General features: G+C 38.9%; 1 protein-coding gene across 3 annotated transcripts in view; it reads left to right on the top strand.

The window, feature by feature from the left end:
* Positions 1–19,765, top strand: part of ARPP21 (cAMP regulated phosphoprotein 21) — a 201,952-nt gene that overhangs the window by 37,632 nt on the left and 144,555 nt on the right. Inside the window, exon 1 of one of the 3 annotated variants that reach the window (XM_076330895.1) lies at positions 5,538–5,554. The exons of the other annotated variants lie outside the window; for them this stretch is intronic. The gene's annotated coding sequence lies outside the window, so the exon portion shown is untranslated. Of the gene's footprint in view, positions 1–5,537; positions 5,555–19,765 lie in introns of those variants that run through there. 3 annotated transcript variants of the gene reach the window in all.

Raw genomic sequence — 19,765 nt, 5'->3', positions numbered from 1 at the left:
GCTGTTCTTCTGTCCCAGAGCATCTCTAAGGCTTCCTGTCCGCTGGTGTCAATACTCCTTTCCCTTAGGGCTTACTTCTCTTGGCAAGACTGGTAAGCTACATCAAGTAACCTCCAGATCACCATTCAAGGCACATCATTTGCTGTTTCTGTCTTTTTCTTTGGGGTTTTGAAAACAGCATACATAATTCATGTAGCAGGTGCAATTTTTTGTTGTCATTGTGCTACAATATGGTGTGTAGTAGTAATCTGTAAATTAAAAAAAAACATTGGAAATGAAGAGGCCATGGTGGGAAGTCAAAATATGTGGATATTCTTAGTAGGTAAGCTGGAAATGAAATGCTGCAGTTGTATGCTACTACTGCCATTCACGGTGTTCTTTCTACTTATTTTTCCTCTGTGTCATGCATTGAGGGCCACCTCCATCAATTAAGAGTTTAATTGGAACTGGAAGGATCATGTAATAGAGTTGCAAGCTTAAGATAGCCACAAATGTAGAGACACATGCTTAAAAGTAAAAACAAGAAAGTAAAAAAAAAGGATCACAGCTTAAGATGCTTTTCAGTTGCTCAGGGAGGCAAACCAGTTTTACAGTATTAATTAACATTTTAAGGCATGCTGTATCTAAATAGAAGGAGACTGTATGTGTGTATGTGTGTGGGAGGTGTCATTTCACCACAGAAAGATAGAAATAAATAAAAAAGCAGTCATTTTCTGAAAAGTAACATTTTACTTATGTGGTACAATAAAAAGGTGAAAAGCATGTTTTTACTATCAAATGAAGAATTTGGGTATTTTGGCAAATGGCATTAGAAAAGTGCAGCACTAAAACAGTCGAGGAAGAACATGAGGTGTACGTGCATGTTGCTCTCTCCTTCTGTTGTTAATTGCCTCTCCACGTCTCTGGCAATTAAGCTCTCCCTCCTCCTTTTCACATGCAGTGAAGATGTCGAGTTGCCCGGCCCTTTCCCCCTCACTCCACAGATAGAAGTACTGAAGCCCACAGCAGGGCTCCTCCTTCAGCACAGCAAGTTTAGGATTCTCAGTGAAGCCTCCCTCGCGCAGATCTTTATCGCCCTGTTCATTGCCGGTCTCTTTCGTGCGTTGCTCCCTCGCATCCCAACCGCATGGCCACGGATGCCAACCTCAGCCCCTCTGTGCTGAGATTCCTCTTCCCAGTGCCTCCCCTGACACGTGGCACCTACGTAACAGCGAGGTTCACACAACTGCTCCCCTCTTCTCGGTGTCTTGCTTCATAGGTCTCTTCTAGATGCAACATCTATTTTCTGGAAAGGTTGTGGATAGATGAAGTAGTATATCTGTGATGGAAAAATACCATGAAATCTTTAAAATACTTGATTACCATTTAATGTACAGTTACTATCTCACCACATTTGTTTGCATGCATCTTTTGTGTGTGTGTGTGCTTTTGAGCCCTAAACTTGCGTTTCGCTGTGCCAGGATAGTGATTTACAACATAAAAAATATTTTGTAGGTGTTCCTAATGGAGGGGGTTGATATTTTAGCATTTGGCCGTTGTAATGATCCCACTTAGGCAAATAAAAGGAATTTGGCATGAACTGAAAAAAAGCTGTGGCTAAGAAAACATCAGTAACAATGAGCAATTGAAAGCAGTGGATTGTAAACACCAGGAAGGAAATTCGTCTTGCTGGAAAAGAAAAAAAAAAGCAGCTCACTTTCCAAGGAGACTTAGGTAAATAATAAAACTAAATGGTGGACAGAATAAGTACTAAACAAAATGCCTGAAGAGAAATCCTGATGTCAGCAGCAATTACACATTTTAATATGTTATTTGTAAGATAATGGAGATGATTAGGACAGGTGTCCAATTATATATTCTGTTTATAATTAAGCCTTTATTTGATATCATTTTGAAACCAGACAGTAACAGAAATTGAAGAACACAGCAGCAGTTTTTTTGTAGAAGTCTATTCTTTGTGAATCTCTGTGGCCAACTGTGGGTTGATGTCTACAGTTTTGTTGTTAAAGAAATCATCAATCAGTCATTATGATACAACGCTGGATGTACTTCAGCCTTACATTCTTATGTGTTATAAAAGTTAACTGACAATTCAGCAACTCAGCAGCCTCCTTGAATATAGCTTCTTTATATTGTCTTGCTCTCATGAAGCAAAATGGAAGGAGAAAAACCCATCTGAGATGCACGGTTCCAGATAGCTTTCCTGCATTTTTCAGAAAATATCCCAGTGAAGTGTGTTAGAAAGTTAAATGATAGAAGATCTCATCAACTCACTCTCTTGGCTCTGCCATTGTTTGTGGCAGATTTGGGTATAAAGTGGATTTTCCAGTTTCTTACAATTCTGGAAAAAAAAAAAGAAGTAAATACTTTTAATTTAACTGAAAAGGTATGCATACAGCTATCTATTATATATCTCTGTGTTGGACAGATTATGAAAAAATAACAGTTTCAAGTCAGATTGCGTATTTTGAATTCAGAAATCTGAACATATTTTAATTCTGAAAAGTGCAAGAAATTATTTTGAGCAAAGATTGTTTAAAAACAATGCAGTTAATTTAAAAGATATAAAAATTGTTATAATTATTTTTAACATTTCTGATGTGTTGGACTTCTTAAGACTGACAAAAGCTAAAGCTCTTGTAAAGTTTCCACAAATGGCAATTATTTTCTTTAAAAGATAAATAATAAAAGAGGTGGCTATTAAAAAGCAGGTCCAGAGATACATCCCAACAGCATGACTCATGCTCGTAAAACTCATTCTGTGCCTGATACATCAACATTTGCTACTCTACATAAGCCTGTAGCTTGCTTTCCATTGAAAGAGGAAATAAGACTTTTAAAGCGGAAGATAGGAGACCAGACTTTTGCGACGTCTGTGGCAAGACTTCCAGCTGATAGCGTTAGCAAAGATTTACCCAGAGTTTAGGAGGACTGCTGCCTGCCTGTCAGCACCACTAAGCACAGTGTGTTTCTCGTCTCAGAGACGACATTGCACAGTCGTGTGTTAGAAGCACCACCCATGAATAGTAATCCCGGTTCTGTGCTTACTGTGCTCAAGGATCCACAGAACCGGCGCTTCTTTCTGGATGGAAAAGATAACATAGGGAGGCAGCTGTGCTGTGGTGCCAAACGTTTGCGTGATGCCTGGGATGATATGATTAAACAAGAAAAGGAGGGGGAGTTTCTAACTTGTGTTTGTGCATGTGTTTGTGGGTATGTATTCCCACACATATGTATAGATAAGCCTTTAAATGCACTCCTGTGCCAAAAGGTTTGAAAATCGGAAAGTAAACAAAGATGCATTATTTCATCTAAATCATCGTGAGGTTGTTTGAAATACTCTCATTTTGGATCTCTGAACATCTCTTTAGGAGGCTGCAGCCTTCAGACATATCCGTAAGCACTCCACTGAGTTGCTACTCGTATTACTAACTGCCTTTGGTGAAGAATATGTTTTGGTAAATCATAAAAAGGATAAAATAAATGAGTACAGATTCATGCCAGTTTTTTTTCCTAAGCTGTTTCACATGTTCCTCCAGTCTTAAATGAAGGTTACCTAATACATACACCATGATTATACACACAAGATTTTAAAATGTCATTTAGCAATAATTAGTTTTCATGAAACAATTGAAAGCTAGCAGAGCTTTCTCAATAACTCTCTCCGGAGACAATCAACTGCTTCACTAGAGCTCAGTCTTTGCTGCAAGTTCATTTTCCTTTCATCTTTTGCCTCACGGAATGAAACAAAAAACTGAAAAATGCAGAAAACTGTAATGTGAAAAAGTTACAAAGGGAACACTTAGCATACAATCAGATTATATGAAAAGGTATTGGCTTTATGTTAAGAATGTCACTGATTTCTAATTATCCAAAACAAACTGTTTTAAGAAAAGGCCATTTTGACTATTTCACTTAAAATTGTGTTTTGTATGAAGGTTAAACTCAAATCTTACTGCATTATCAACTTCCCTATATTCAATATTAATGTATATACATGAGTATCTAGGCAAAGAAAACATTTGTTCCAAATATTTGGGTTGAAATTACAGTGTATGCCACATAATAAAATAGTAGGAGGTCTGCGAAAGGATCTAAACAACTGTTCTTGAAAAAGAAAATTGCATCTCAATGATCTGCTAGTCTTTATCACGGAAGAGAGAGGAAGGAAGTTGGATGGCTTTGCTTGATTCAGGCTATGATCCTCTGCAGCTGAGCTACTGGTGGCTTCACGGTCATTGGGAGACCGTGAAGAGCCTGGGGAGAGCATTCAAGCTTTTGTGTGTGGTTTGTGCACACTTTCTCTCACGTTTCTTCCTTGAAATATATGAGAGCCTTGTTTTGAAGTGGAATGTTGAAATCTTGGCAATCTTTCAGAAGATGTCTCTTGTTTACTAGCTAGCCCTTACAGGATTTTTGCATTAACAGCAGTAAGATGGGAAAATGGACATCAAAATGTAGGCTTATTGGCAATGTGCATTTGTGGCTAAAAATATTAATTAGGAATGCGATGAATTAGGAGTCATTAGGAATGTGATTTGGAACAGTAAAGATAAATGTTGACATGTTGTTACGTGACTCATAAATACATTTTCACCTGGAGTAACCTGTATAGAACAGGTCACTATCTTTGAGAGGATTCTGTGGGGTTAGCTGGTATTTCAGAAAAGAACAACAACAATGAATAAAGGCATAGGAAAGCTCTCATATGAAGTGAAAAACTTGATTACCTTAGAAATAAGAAGACTCAGGTGACATAAAAGTACATAAAGCAGCGAATGGTCGCAAACAGGTAGATCAGGAGCCTTTGTATTGCAACGCTGGTAGAATTTATAAATGGGGATGTTTAACATTAGAAAAGAAATACTCTTTGCCATGACATCAAAGTTCTATGGGGTATTGTTAGCAAAATTCATACACTTGAATCTTGGTCATTTATATCGATAAAGAAAAATATCTCAAGTTTAGTGCTAGGAAAGAGCTTGGGAAGAGTTATTTAAATATTTCTTTTAGTTCACTTCAGGATCAGGTAGGATTCTGGTAGGATCAGATCCGCTATGGTGATTTCTACGTGTCTGTATGTGTGCACATCTCACAAATGCCCCTTCCTTTACAGGGAATGTAAGTGCAGTAAAAACAAAACATTTTTTTTCCCCCCCTAACCCTACCACAGTAGACCCCAGGAGACACCTTATTTTTGTAGGCTTTTACCTAGAGGGAGAAGAAATTTCTCAGTTGAAATTGTTCCTGAAACTAAGATATAGCATGCTATAGGGACTGAAGTTATTTGCTGGCTGTAGAAGAGGCTGGACAAGAAGACCAGTATAACTTACTTCACTTATGAAATCTTCAATCCTCCTGAGCTGATAGATCTTGGGACTGTGACTGATTGCATCTACATAACACACAGAACTTGGTTTGAATCTTCACAGACCTTCTACGGCACCTGTGTGACAGAGATGTACCTTTTTTTTTTTTTTTTTTTTTTGAGGTAGAATGGATCACCTGAAATGACTAAAATAACAAGAAGGCAAAGTCACAGCTAACCAGAGAGGTGAATTTATGGCTTGATGCTGTGTGTGCATGGTGTGCCCTGGCACGTGGCATGATGCTGCGATGAGTCTGTGGAGCACAAGAACAGCTGAGGTAGTTTGGGAGCTTTTCACCACTCAAATTCAGTGTAGTGTAGGTTCACGTTCTCTGTCTGGTGCAGGCACGGGCTCCGAGACAGATCCCGTAAAGGGAACCCATTGCTGGGTTTTGTCCTGGAGGGAAGCAGTTAATTCACTCCAGGATAAAGCCATCCTTTCTTCCAGCCCAGCAGAGAAGGCTCTCCTGGTTTTAGTGGTAGAAATGAAGTATGTTTCCTCCTATTTCATAGTCCCTTTGGACAGAACAATAGAGAGAAAAAAAAGGAGATGAAAGTTCATAGCAGGCCCTTTGCGAAAATGAACAGATGGGGGGAAAGCTTTCTTATGGCAACTGATACGAAATAATAACAACAAACACTTTCAGGAAGGCCTGAGATGCATGAGGAAAATGAACCCGTTTGCCTTCTCAATGAAAAATTACAGTCTGTATTATATCCCATGAATATTATGACCCTCTTAGAATACGAGAAAGGGGAAGGTGAGACACAAGTAACTAAATGTGTCTTTTTCTGCGGAATTACATGGAAAATGCTAGGATTTCCCACGAGCTGCAACAACAAAAAATGTCATTTTTTTTTCTTTGGTGCTTTAATTGCATGGACTGTATTTATATTGTATGCATGACATTCCAGCACATTGTTCTTTTTTGTTCTCAAATTGGTTTGTTTCCTCAGCAAAGCTTGGATTGTTAACAGTGACTTGTCATTCATCTGAAAGTCCTTTCTAACTTCATGACTGATCTTGTCTGCCTTTGATTAAATTATATTTTAAAACATATTTTCACTTGGACTTTTGTAATTTTTCCAGCTTCTGTTTCTCGTCTCACCAGCTTGCTGAGGTTATTTCAAATGTTTTTACTGGAAAAGAATTCTCTCCAGATATATCACATAGCTAAAAAGCAAAACAACAGAGAATCTAATTTACCTGAGGGAATAATACTAGAAGAACACCTACTGCTGAGTATCAAATAATAGTTTAGTAGTACTCCAGAACAACAAATGAATGTATTCCTCTGTTCCTGGGACTTCTATGCGCTGGAACTTGAAGTTTCTGATTCCATCAGAAACTGGCATTTGTTTGCAAAACAGATAGTTCCTCTATTGCAAAAATAATATCACCTCCTATTCCAGATGCAATAAAAGCAGTTGAGTACTGACCTGAAAAAATTAGTTATTGTGCCTCCAAAGTAAGCTGCTATGGTCCACCTTCACGGACATAGTGTTTTACTGTTGGAATCGAACAATTGTTTTGGCCTGTAATCCATTGCTTTTCTTTCTTTTATTTTTCCTTCTGGCTCTCAAAGAGGCCAGCAGTAACATCTGTTAGAGTTAAGATACACTGCAATGACTTTTCTGATACTGGAGCCCTGTAGCATATCGGCTACGCAGAAGCAAGGAGATAGGCTTTTCTGTCTACATGATCTATAACACTATGCTGCTAATTCAAGAAGAGTGAACTATTTTTAGAGGTTACCAAATGACTCAGAATAAAGAAGCAATTGTATAACAGATGCAAAACTGAACATTCAGATTATCTGGCTGTTAAAAAACTGGAAGAAATCAACCTAATTTCATTTCAGCTGGAGGGAGTAGGCTTCTTTAACAGCACCCCAAGTTAATTTAAAGCATGTTCCTGAATATAGAACCTTTGCTATTATGAGCTACAGATGCTTTAAAAAACAAACAACCCCTTCCCCCCCTCTTCTGATGACAAATATGAATTTTAGTGCGAGAGATTTATGCCTGTGTTTGATGTTGACTGCATTGCACCTAGAGTTTTAAATCCCATTAGAAACTGCTTATCTTATTAAATGAGTTTAATAGTATGCTTGGATAGTCGATAGCCAAAACAAGATCAGCAGTGTTTTCACAGAGTAGGAAAAATGATAAAAATGGTGATGACTGAGTACATACCAAGTGTCAGCTCTGTCAGGATCATGGGCTTAAGATTTAAGTTTTAATATAATATTTCTCAAACCTTATTGATTGTCACTACTTAAAATTCACAGGTTCCCCTTGTAATGCTTCAGGAACATTGAAAATGTCACTACAAACTCAACACCTGGAAAGTTTTGCATTTGAGTTAAAAAAATAAAAATTACTGCAGTGTTTACTCTTCAAAACTGAGACAACCTAATAGCCTTAATATTTCAGCAGTTTTCTATGGCAGTTTATTAGGTGCACTGCATGAGGTTAAGATAGAAGTTTTTCATTACATAACAGGAAATAAGCAATTTTTAAAACTTACTCAATTTTGTATAACACTCCTGTAAAGATGGGTGGTAAAAATTAGGCTCAGGTGCAATCAGTGGCATGAACTCAGCAGGGCTTTGATTTCACCCCAGCTGCCAAAATGCTACTTTCTTCTACCAGATGCTGGCTTTAGAGGAAATTTTGGTAGTGAAGTGACTCTTACCATGTTGTAAGATAGGTAACCTGATGTGAGCATGCTAAGGTGGAACCACAGGATGGAGTCAGCAGTGGTTACCTTTGCATATTCAGCTTTGGGAAAAAAAACCACATACACAGAATGAACTAGAAACACGGGCAGACTGAAGGAGGGCATACCCTATTTTAGCTGAGATGAAGGCTGACAGCAAATTCGCGTTGGTTGAGAGGTGGAAATTTTCCTGCCGTGTTGGGTTTTTCAGGTTAATATGGTGGAGCTCCTTACTGCTTCTGCGCTAGAGTCTAGGTATTAGAAAAGCTAAAGCTTGCAGGGCTGTGGGGAAGGAACACAGCTGTGACAGTTACTAGGGCTGATCTCGGTGTGTGTTTCTCGTGTTTGTGATACCTAAGTACAGAGAAAACTCTGCTAGTGAAAGGGAAACAAATTCAGTTCCACTGCATTATTTCTACTTGGGCTTCCAACTCTAATGAATGAAAATTCATCTGGAGAAACACTAATTGGGTTTGACACCACAAACACAGCAGTAATGGGAGCAGGTTTCTCAGCTAGGGAATCTGATAATCTAACAAGCTGTCTCAATAAGATTAGCTAGTTTAAGGTCTTGTGACATTATTCATTAGTTTTCTAACATGCTAATCTTTACAGTACACTTCCCAATTTGATGTTGTATCTCCTTCTCTAGCTATGGGCTCTGCTCTTTTATACCCAAGATAATGCTTCTTGTTAATTCATTGACAATCAGCAGCAAAAAAATAGCACTCCCTGGCACTTTACCCTTCTCACAATATCTCTGAGGATGTTTGTTTCACATCGATGTCATTTTATCCTCAGTGGCAAGGTGACCAGATGAGTTGATCAAGAAGGCATCAGTAAGTATTTATAAACGGATATCTGGGAAATTTGTCAATGCTGAAATTAGTTTTATGCAAGAGAACTGGTCGAATATTATATTTTCAGGAATGGTCAAACTGCGGGAGTGTAACAGTTGATTGCCCAGAGGAAGTATCAAAATTCTGTGATTAGCAAGTTCTTTGTTCATGCCAGCACAGGAATTTGAAAAAGGCAAAAGGGTCAGAATGTCTGCATTTCCATGCTATATACATGAGTGTGGCAAGAAAAGAATAACAGAACTAATGTATGTGTCTGTAAATAATACTGGACATGTTTAGGCATCGCTAGGATTGCAGCAAAGCATCCTCTGAATATTGTCAGACTTTAAAATCATCCTTGTGATTACCCTTACTGCTTTTTGTGATAATTCCTTATCAGTGTGAAAAATTCTTATTATTCAAAGTAAGTATGTTGCTTTCACATCAATCTAAAATAAAACTTAGTTGCTATCATAGAATAACTGCATTTAACTGAAAGGGCAAATACTAGCTTCAGTTGCAGGGGCACAGGAGTTGCAGAGAGAAAATGTGCTGTGCTACTCCTTTGCTCATCACAAAATTGTAATGTGGAAGAAAAAGTGTTTTATATACATAAATAAAAATCAACAAATGAAATGCATCTAACAGTATTTGTTTGTCTTGGCAGTTTCACACATTTCTTCTTTTATAATGAATCATAATATGAGTGTAAATATCAATTCCCATCTTTCAATAATTAGAAAGTTTCAACCACTGTTTTTTGTCATTCACTGTGCAAATGAACACTTCGAGTATCATAGGAAAAGCTGTTCACAAATGGAGCATTTCTCAGTTTGGAAATACTTTGTCCTACACTGTTTTATTTAGGCTATACCTATAAACAGAAATTAGCTGCTAAGAAATTAGTTTACTGTGCTAAATCATGCTGTTTTGTTTTGCTACCCAGCTAATCCTGGTAAGGCTAAAAAATGGTTAATAGGCAATCTGTAAGATCTTATAAGATGACATTTGGAAATCCTGCAGTCATATTAGTCATTAGCCATGGCAATATTCTGCCATAAGGCAATGAGTCAGACGATTGATTAGAGAACCTCATCATGATATAGCCTCCGGCATGAATATGGAGAGAGGGAAAATGAAAAGGAGAAAGGAGAGTGCATGGGACACAGGACAGGAACACGGAGGAATAGAAGAGCAAAGAAAGTCTGGAAGAGCTTATTTTTAGAGGTAAAGGGTAATGGAGGTAATGGAGAAGAGGCAGACAGCATAAATCATGAATCTTGAGGACCAACAAGGTGTGCTACCCTCATGCTTTGTGAGTGAAGTCCGTTATCACTGGAAAATCTAATTTTTCTTGCACTCTTAGTGTGCCATCTTGCTCTAGACATGAGGCAGCTGTTGGCCACCTTCCTTACAGGTGTTCAATAAAAGTTGTGGAGAAGACTGGCATTGAAACATTGTCTGTTTTTAATTCTGCCCATTTTCTCAAATGGATGTGTGGATATGTATGGCTTTACCAGCTATCATCATGTTTGCTGAGGAGCATCAGCAAAATAATGAAGAGTGCACAGAAGCTGACAAAAGGCCTACAGGGGACACTGGAGAAATGCTCACCCTTGAAAAAATTGCTGGGCACTGCAATTAAAAGGAGAGAGCTCTGCTATTTAGGGGTTTGTGATGCTTTTACTGGTGGCCATGCTACGACTCCCCTGCTGCTGTTTTGGAAATAAGCACACCACTTTTGGCTGTGATGCTCAGGTATGCAAGGCTGGGTGCCTGCCCCATCCCTGCAGTCAATCTGAAAAGCTGCCAGCTCCTGGTAGGAGAAAGGCAGGACACAGAAAATACAAGTATTGTACAAATAGTAAGAATGATAGACACAAGAAGAAATGACTTGTACAGCTAAGATTTTACTGCAGCAACTATTTTTTTCAAAATTCATCTCCCTAGTATGTGTGCTTTTCTCCATAGCAGGGTATGATGACTTAAGGACCTTATCTGCAGTATTTCCAAACGTCTGGGTCTGTCTTGATTTGTCCCGAATCAAATTCATCTAGGTCCTCAAGTGATGTACAGTTCTATCAAAAATTGGTGAGCTTTGTAATTTTACTCCTGCAGATTTAGTACCATTCGTCCAATATACTTGTATTATAAACAGTCAGAGGCGCTTGTGCCTTTAATGCAGGGGAGCTATTAGTAAGATATTCTCCATGAAGGCACTATCTTTTATGGGGTTCACTGGCTTTCTTGGTCTGCAAGGCTCATCTCTTTCCTTAGGCATTTCAGGAAAGAGGTTCCCAGTTTTGTTTATGTTTCTAGGAAAGTGATTACAGTTATATTACAGGGAAAAGCTGATCTGTTGGGGTTTTTTTGGCTTATTTTCTAAGTATTCTGATTTGTGTGAAAATACTCTGCCTGTGATAAACACTTACTATAACTACTTTATAAATCAAAATGAATAATTTATTGTTTGTGCTTTTAAAAACTGTGTTAATCAATACCAAACATTTCAAAAGAATACGTACAGATGATATTATTGGCAAACGAGATTGCTGCTGAGATCAATGTAAAATTCCCATCATCTTCAGTGAGACTGTATTCAGACTGGGATGTAGGATCTTACCTTTTTACAGACTGCCATTACGTAAACTCGTAATGATGGATAGTCCTTTCCTGAGAATTACAATAGCCGCAAGAAAGATCAGAAGAAACAGGTGTGAAGAATAAACAAAGGCACGGGGAGATGGGTTGAATTGCTCAAAGTTATCCATTAAATAAAAGGTAGACTCAGGATCAGAGCCCTGATACTTGAAGTCAAGACCTGGCTCCTGCTTAATGATGTTGCTTCACATGCAGCTTTCTCAGGTGATGCATGGCTCATCTTTCTTGGGCTGTGGAGATCTCATATAGCGTGTAACAACAAAATCAATTGTAAGAACAAGCTTCAGCAGATTACTCCCCACCGCTACTAATTACTTTTCATAGTGGCATCTCGCCTTTCTCTCTGCCCTATCCCCATGCTTATGAAGCACTTCTCCCCTTGTCATTTACTTCTGCGAGCCATGAAGCTCTCCCGACATTGACAGAAAAGGCAAGGCAGAGAGAAGGCTTCATGCCTCACATGCTCATATAAGCAGTGCATCACAGGGCCATTAATACAGTTACAGATGTGAAACAAGGCTCCTGTTCACCATGCTTATCTCACTTTCAAATTGTTTAATAAATCTCTTCTTCATAAGGAATCTCAGAGGGCCTGTGTCTAACTCCTTTTTGGGAGAATGTGGTGATACAAACACATTTAATTATCTTAAACAACTAGAGTTTCATAACATAAATATTACAATAAACAAAATATTGTTGAAAGCCACATAGCATAAGGATAATGCCGTATGTCATTAAAATACATTTATCTTTTAATTGTCATATTAATCAGTTGATCCTGTGGGCTGTAAACTTATCATGAGTATGGGCTGCACTAGGAATGGGCCATAAAATTGTAACTGCAAACCCTTACAGCCACTTACTAAACTGTGACTAATTTTACCTGTTCTGACATTATTATTAACCTTCTCCGGTTGTTTTAATATCTTTGTATAAAGATTAGCTCAGCTGTTTTATTATGTTTGTGTCTTGCCCTGTGATGTCTCATTTCTTTTGTGTAAGTGCTATTACTAATAGTCAAGTACATGAAGAAGTCCAAGGACTACACTGTTTTCTTTAGGGTACAATTATTCCTGGATAACATTGGCAAATGCATAGGCTTTCCAGATGAATGTGTCTAAACATAGAAACTATTTTACATGGAAACAATCATCAAGATTAACGGCTACTGTGGTTCATTAGTCACTGTATTTTAAGGAAGATTATCTGCAACATAAACCATCAACAAATAAAACAGAGGTTAGGGTCATGGTCCAATCTTTCAAGAGCACATAGGACGTCTCTTACACTGTTCAAAGGACTTTTTGTGTGCGTGCATTCAATTGACTCTCAACAGGATTGTTCTGAAATTTCTTGATGGGCATGTAAAAGTGACTGAGGAGCATAATCTAGCCCCTTGTGAAAGTCTGACACTCTCTGCCCAAAATGTCAGGAGGCTTTGCATGTAAACTTACATATCCTATAGATATCTTAGTTCAGTGCTCTTGACCCTAGAGTCAGCAACAAAAGATGAACAACCACAATAGCCACAGAAAGCAGATGAATCTTGAGAAAAATGGATTTCAGGAGCACTCTATCTGTTTACACAGAGCAGTTATACAATATCTAAGGGCAAATGGTGAATCCCTGAATCACATGTTGATTAAAGCTGGAATAGCACAGAAGTTGCCAGTTTTTTTGAATGCCGAGCAAAGGAACTTTATTAGAATCAGAAAAGTAATTTTATTCTGAGACCTACTCTCTTTCTGCATCTGTCTCTCTCTCTCTTCCATCTCTGGTACTTGTTAAATTTCTGCCAAGAGCCTGCCTGCCCTCTAAAGCCTGGCTTCTATCTACAGATTTAAAGAAATAATAGAAGTGTTTTATACTTTTTGCTTCATAATGTACTCCTAATAACTTTTTGTAAGATACACAGCATGCAAGACAACATTAAAGAGAATGGAAGGACCAATTTTTGATTCCTTCAAGTTTGTTTTTTTTTAAACTACAGAACATTCTCTGATTTTAGGGATTTCCATAATTCACATAACTGAAATGCTCATGAGTAGAAGCCTTGGAATGAGACCTTAATTGAAGACAGTAGGATGATCATATAGTTTATTCTGTGGGTCTTGGATCAGACCCTATGAATTTTTTTTTTTAAGTTGTTTGCTCTGTAGGACCACATAGTTGCCATACTCATCAAGAGGTGTTTAAAAGCAGACCAAAGTAAGGTTATCATCTGTCAGGATTTTCACAAGGCTGGAGCTACACTGTATCGTTGTATTGTACTGAACTTTCAGGGAATTACTTAATTTAATATGCCTCTGGGGTTTTCCGTGACAGTGGAAACTGATTAGAAATTTAAAGCATATAGTATTAAAAAGAAAACAAACCAAATCTGAAAGAGGACAGGCTTTTCTCATAACAAAGCCAATTTTCTTACCTGTTCCACCAGCAGATCAGCAGTAGGAGTTAATATAAAGGCAACACATGCGTAAATGGATCTGGCAAATGAATCTTCATCTCTCTAGGTGTCCCATGCTTGGTTTAAGCGAGTATGTCGTTCATAGCTGGCTATCCAGTGGTTCAGTCATGACAGGATGTGCTTTTGTCCCATTTGGGACTATATCCCTATTTGGATTATGTATATATTTGCATAGGTATTGGCTCCTGCTTTACTAACAGGGGAGAGGCGTAAAAGGGAACTTCCCTTGAAATGGCAGGAAATAAATTTTTTATATGTTCAGGTTCCCCATAATCTTAAGGTCAAGTTTACTAGTCAGCAAATGGGGTAAGAGTAGCCATACTTTTTAATTAACCCATTTTTTTTCCCGTGGCTGTCAGTAAATTTACATTTGGCTGCAAGAACCCAATTTCTGTTGGCAGCACAGGCATTGAGACATGTACAGCTTGTGCAGATTGCAGCCTGTATGAGTGCTTAAATACTGAGCTCTGAATTTCATTGCTAGGCTGTTCATTGCCCCCACAATGTCTTTCAAAGTCTTCTAGGTTTATTGTATTACCTTTGTCAGTCTGAAGTGCAGTAATTTGTATTTGTCATGACTGCCCTTCATCTGGTGTGGTGCAACCTTGGGCTTTTTTGTCTTGTCTTTTTTTCTCAGTGGAGGAGTCCGGTATTTTGAATAATTAAAACCACATAAATAGTTGATCTTGGTGATACAGCATACAACACTAAGATGTCTTATGTAAAAGCCATGTGTTTTTAGTCCTACTGTCTCATTTGCTTGAACTAGATTAAAAATTGTTGTCATGAAAAATTTAAGATTATAATAATAGGCATTATTATCCTGTTTACTACATGCTGCTAAAATAGAGAGATTTAGATTTCTCCTGAGGAATGGTTTGATGTATATTTGTTTTCAATTAAATTTGCATATGCTGCTTTAAAGAGAAAGATACTCTATTTATCTCTCTATCTGCTTTCACTGAGGAGGGAATAAAAGTTCCATACTTCTCCCCCTTTGCTGCATCACTGCAGGAGAGCCCTGTATTGTGTATCATAAAGAGATTGGGAAGCTGGGTAATTAATCATGAGCTTTTATGTAATAGAAAGTTTAAAATTCATTAGCTTTATATCAGAGCGAGTGTTATGAGGGAGAACATGTTGTGAATGAGAGGGAGAGCCTTATAATTAAGGAAGTGTGTAAATAATAATGAAAGTCATTAGTGCCATTCAGTTTGTAAGAATGTCATAATGTAATTGGAGCATTAAAGTGAAATTTGCGATGACAAACATTAACGATACAAAAGAGAGAAAATGTGGTTATCTTTAGTTTGACAGATAATGTCAGCTTTCTTGCAAGGCCCAGATGGTGCACAGGAAAATGTTATGAACAGTTTTATTTTAATATTTTTGTGATGTGATATTTGGGAATACAATGTCACAAACACACAAGGAGGTTTGCATTTGTGAACCAATAGTGCCTTGCAGAGTACAGAGTCCAATGCTGAGTGACCGAAGCAATAGACAGGGAAAGTCTTGTCATTGATGCAAGATCGTTGTTGCAATAAAGGTGAGGTGTGGTGTAGCACGGTATTACAAGACTGTTAAGTTTTCTGTCTCTCTCTCTCTCCGGATATGCACTTTGAATCTTTCTTTCCTTTTTAAAAAAAAAAAAAAAGAAGAAGAGAGGGGGAGGGAGAAAAGGAAGAAAATTATTTAACAATTATGCGGGAAATTATATGATGCTAAAATTGTACCATGTTCTGCTCTTTCAATGAAGGGACTTTCTACAGTATTGCACATTGCAAAGGCTATAATTTTCGGGTGTGAAAAAATGTAGATTCCAAACAAAGGAAAATTTAAATATGTCTAGTGGATAAGGCAAGGCAAAACAAAAAGAAGGCAGCTGGAGAAAATTTGGGGGAACTGTATTATTTTAAGGGCAGTGACTGAGAAATAACTATGCTTAAGACTCTAAGACCTGAAGGGTCCAAGACCTCAAAGTGCTGGAAGCTTAAGTATCTGTCTTTGTGTTCTGTCCGTGAAGTACAGCGTTATGGGGTTTCATACTGCCCCCATCACTTCATGTCGAATGGACCTAATTTTTACATAAGCATTCATTCATTCTTTACAGTCTCTTTTTTGCAGCCTACTAGCCAACACTAGAGTTGATTCCAAAGTGTTCAAGTGAAACACTGCAAATCAAACTCATATTCTGCTAAGAGTCTTAGGAAATGAACAGTGGTCCCAAGTGAGTGAAACTGGAGAGGTGAGGGTGTGCTGGAAAGCAGCATGCTCCGCTCACAGGTACAGGACACGTGCTAAGGTTGTAATGGCAGTCAGACAGGGGAATAAAGAGCCCATTGGACCAGTGCAACACAGCAATCCCCATGCCTTATCAAATGATTACCTCAGTAGGATTTTAACCCATAGCTCCTTGAAAAACCTCTAAGACTCCCCCGTCGCATGACAAAAGCCACATTTTTGCTAGTTTTATCACCACTGACAGAACTTGAGAGGGTTTTCAAATGACACACAGCAGGAATTATTCTCTGCTTACTATAGGACTGCTGCTACTGTTGGGGTTTTTGGGTGGGACAGTCTAAAGTAGACTCACAGTGACTATGCTAAATTATGGTTCCGTCTGTGCCTTTTCTGGTCATTGTTACTGAGCGTAAACAAAACTAACGTGATGATACATAAGCTGTAAAAAGAGGCTGTCAGATATATTGCCTCCAGTAGTTTGCAAAGGGCTGGTTTTGGAAAGCATGATTTAGCACAGGTTGTAGTTTTTGTTTTGGTTTGGTTTTTTTCAGGTTGCTCCTGTTTTTTGGCACATCTGCACACTGTTTTGCACATAAAGCACGATGTGGCCTTAAAGGGGGCAACTACTTCATCTCACATAGACTGTGAGGGGAACTGATCTGCCAGCAAATTATGTCATGCTCTTAACACCCTCTGTTGTGCAGGGTCTCCTCATCTCCCCTTGAGCAGCGTTCATGACCAACATTTGTTGTTTGCCGCTTCTCTAACTGAACAGGTTAATAAAGCTGGGGGTTGAGGGGGATAAGCACAGATGGTCACAATTTAATAGAATAAGAACTAGCCTTTCTTTTCTTTACCTTTAGTGCAATTCCAACCTTTATACACCAATTTGTGTATAGATTACAGATTTTGAGAATTAGTCTGTGATCTGGCATGTTCATCCCTGTTTAGGTAAGACATATTTTTTGTAGACTTCTGTTTTAATTACTCCCAGTACAACAGTGTTTAAGATGTGACTATCCACAATACTGGTGGCCACATCCTGAAGCCATTATACTGTTTTTACCCTGTTTAGATTCAGACAATAATCTCTATTAATTTGAGTGGGAGTCACCTTAGCAAAGATAAAACCCAACCTTCTACAAATAGACTTTGGATTGGGGATCCTGAAAGAGCAATAATTTCTGAGCCTATTTATAGTGATGTACTGAACCCCGTCACTTCATGTTTATGGTCCTGAGTTACCAACACAGCCTTGCAGTTGCATCCACAGGAGGTCTGAGGTGGGAGCAGCTGTACAGAAGTCCAGGCCAGTGCCACTCTCTCTGGGAGGTCCCCATTGGCTTCCTTTATATTATAGTTCAAACACAAGTCAACATTTAGGCATTGGGGGCAGCAGGAAATCTTGAAGTCTCAGGGTTAACGTGTCTGTGTTCTGCTCATTGGAGGCCAGTGCTGTGGCTTCCTGGCCAGTGTCAGCCTCAGAGCATACTGCAGTGAGGTAGGGTGGGCTGCTGGAAAGCAACTCATCCAACTTACACAGATGTTGTGGCCAGGATCCCTTCTAGAGAGTCTGATGGGAGAAGTTAAACATTATTCTTAAAAAAATTTAAAGAAAAACTGAAAAATGGTATCTGGTTGAAGAATACCGACATACTAATATGGTATCAAGTTATTTGTGAAAAATACCTGCAAGGTAGATCTGGGCCTGATGTCAATGGGAGCCTTCTCTTAATCTGTTACGTTCCAAACATGCATTTTAGAGAAGACTAGATGTTTCTAGAAGCAAAAATTAAGGGCAACATGCTCAGGGGAATTTCAAAGGGAGAAATTGGCAGTTGGTGAGTACTCTGGGTTACAGGGGCTGATTGGCAAGTCTTCTTTTCTTCACCTCCAAATCATTTGCCAACTTCAGTCTCTAAGTTTTCATATGGTATCTGATCTACACAATGGCACTGCTTATTTAACAGGCAATGCAGTGAGTTGCATCCATGTGCCCTGACTGAAACACAGAAGAGAGATGTGCTGAACGTAACCAAGACCCAGACTCGTCATTACATGAAATAAATAGCTGAATTGACATACCTCACAGTCTGTATGATTGTTCTCTGTCTACTTACAGCTGGAATGATAGTCGTCTCTAAAATATACTGGTGTTGCTTTTGAGTGTTAAACCAAGCCTACAACTCCATAACAGTGGTTTACTGCTATTCTTAATACTGCTATGGCAGGATTTCTAGAAGGTAAATGGGGATTCCTCTCGAGCTTATTCTTTTTTTTTCCCCTCTCTGTCATTTCTTAGATCCACTTGCTCACCCAAGAAGTGGACTAGTCCCCCGGCTTCCCTTCTGCCAGGATACCTTAAGGACAGATATAGGTCTAGTGATGTTTTACCAGAGCAAGAGGCACCATGTACTTTTGAAAGCCTATACTACCCACATCTTATTGTGGTAGCTGAAAATTGCCATCAAAACTTGTCTGCTCTCTAGGTGTGCTGGGAGGAAAGCTATGCTTTTATACTTTGCTTTAGACAAAGGGCTGCAATAAAGGCTTTTCTTGGTGAGATGTTGATGGGAAACTGCTTTGTGCTAGTGAAGTTGTTTGTGATTCTTACGGCTCCTATGCCGAGGACTGTAACTACCCTCCTGCAGATGCTGTGTTTGTCATCTGTCTCCTTAGACCCACTCATACTTGTAAGCCAAGCAGTTCCTGGGCTCTTAGGCGACCCTGAGCCGTTAGATTATTAAAGCTCATAAATTCTGTTGAAAGACTTCGGAATTTCCTCAGCCTGATTTCTTCCCTACAGTACTCTAATATGTGTAGGTAGTGCACATTCCCCACAATGAATCACAGATCTCAAGATAACCAACTCATTGCATTCCCTGCCTGGGACTCTCCCTCTTCATTTTCTCACCATTTTCTCTCCGGCCCATCCTACCACCACAGCTCACAACGTTCTTGCTGACTCTCTTTTCTTACTGCTCTTTCTCTTACTCACCACTGCGTGTTTTGTCTCTTTGCCCTAATGTGCATGCCACACATATATTATAAAAAAATACCGCAGTGCTAAGTTCCTACATCAGAGATGTGCTTCTGTCCAGAGCAGCTGAGAGCTGCCTGCTGCCTGAATTTCTCAACCTGTCATAGCTCTTTGAACGTTGCCTGCAATATGACTGAGTCAGAAGGGTGCTGGGGTGAGCCCTCTATGCGGCCTTTGGCTTACTTTGGATCATCCTTTTTGAGTTGCCAGCCACCCTTTAGCCCATGGAACAGTCCACTGTCCCTCCAACGCTGTGACCTGAAAGTCCCCTGGTCCTCCTGCCTATAAACATAAATTAAGGAAAAGGCTACAACAGGAGAGACCATTTGCACCAGTGCCAGCTGTCAAAGCTAGAGTTCAAATTCCTGCTCATTTTCTTTTGAGAGTCACAGCTGAGCAGGAACTGCAGTTTCTGGTCTTAGGG

Source organism: Aptenodytes patagonicus, chromosome 2 (assembly GCF_965638725.1).
Source record: "Aptenodytes patagonicus chromosome 2, bAptPat1.pri.cur, whole genome shotgun sequence".
Taxonomy (NCBI): Eukaryota; Metazoa; Chordata; class Aves; order Sphenisciformes; family Spheniscidae; genus Aptenodytes; species Aptenodytes patagonicus.
The sequence above is the reverse complement of the archived record's forward strand: the minus strand, read 5'-3'. Positions and strand labels throughout refer to the sequence as shown.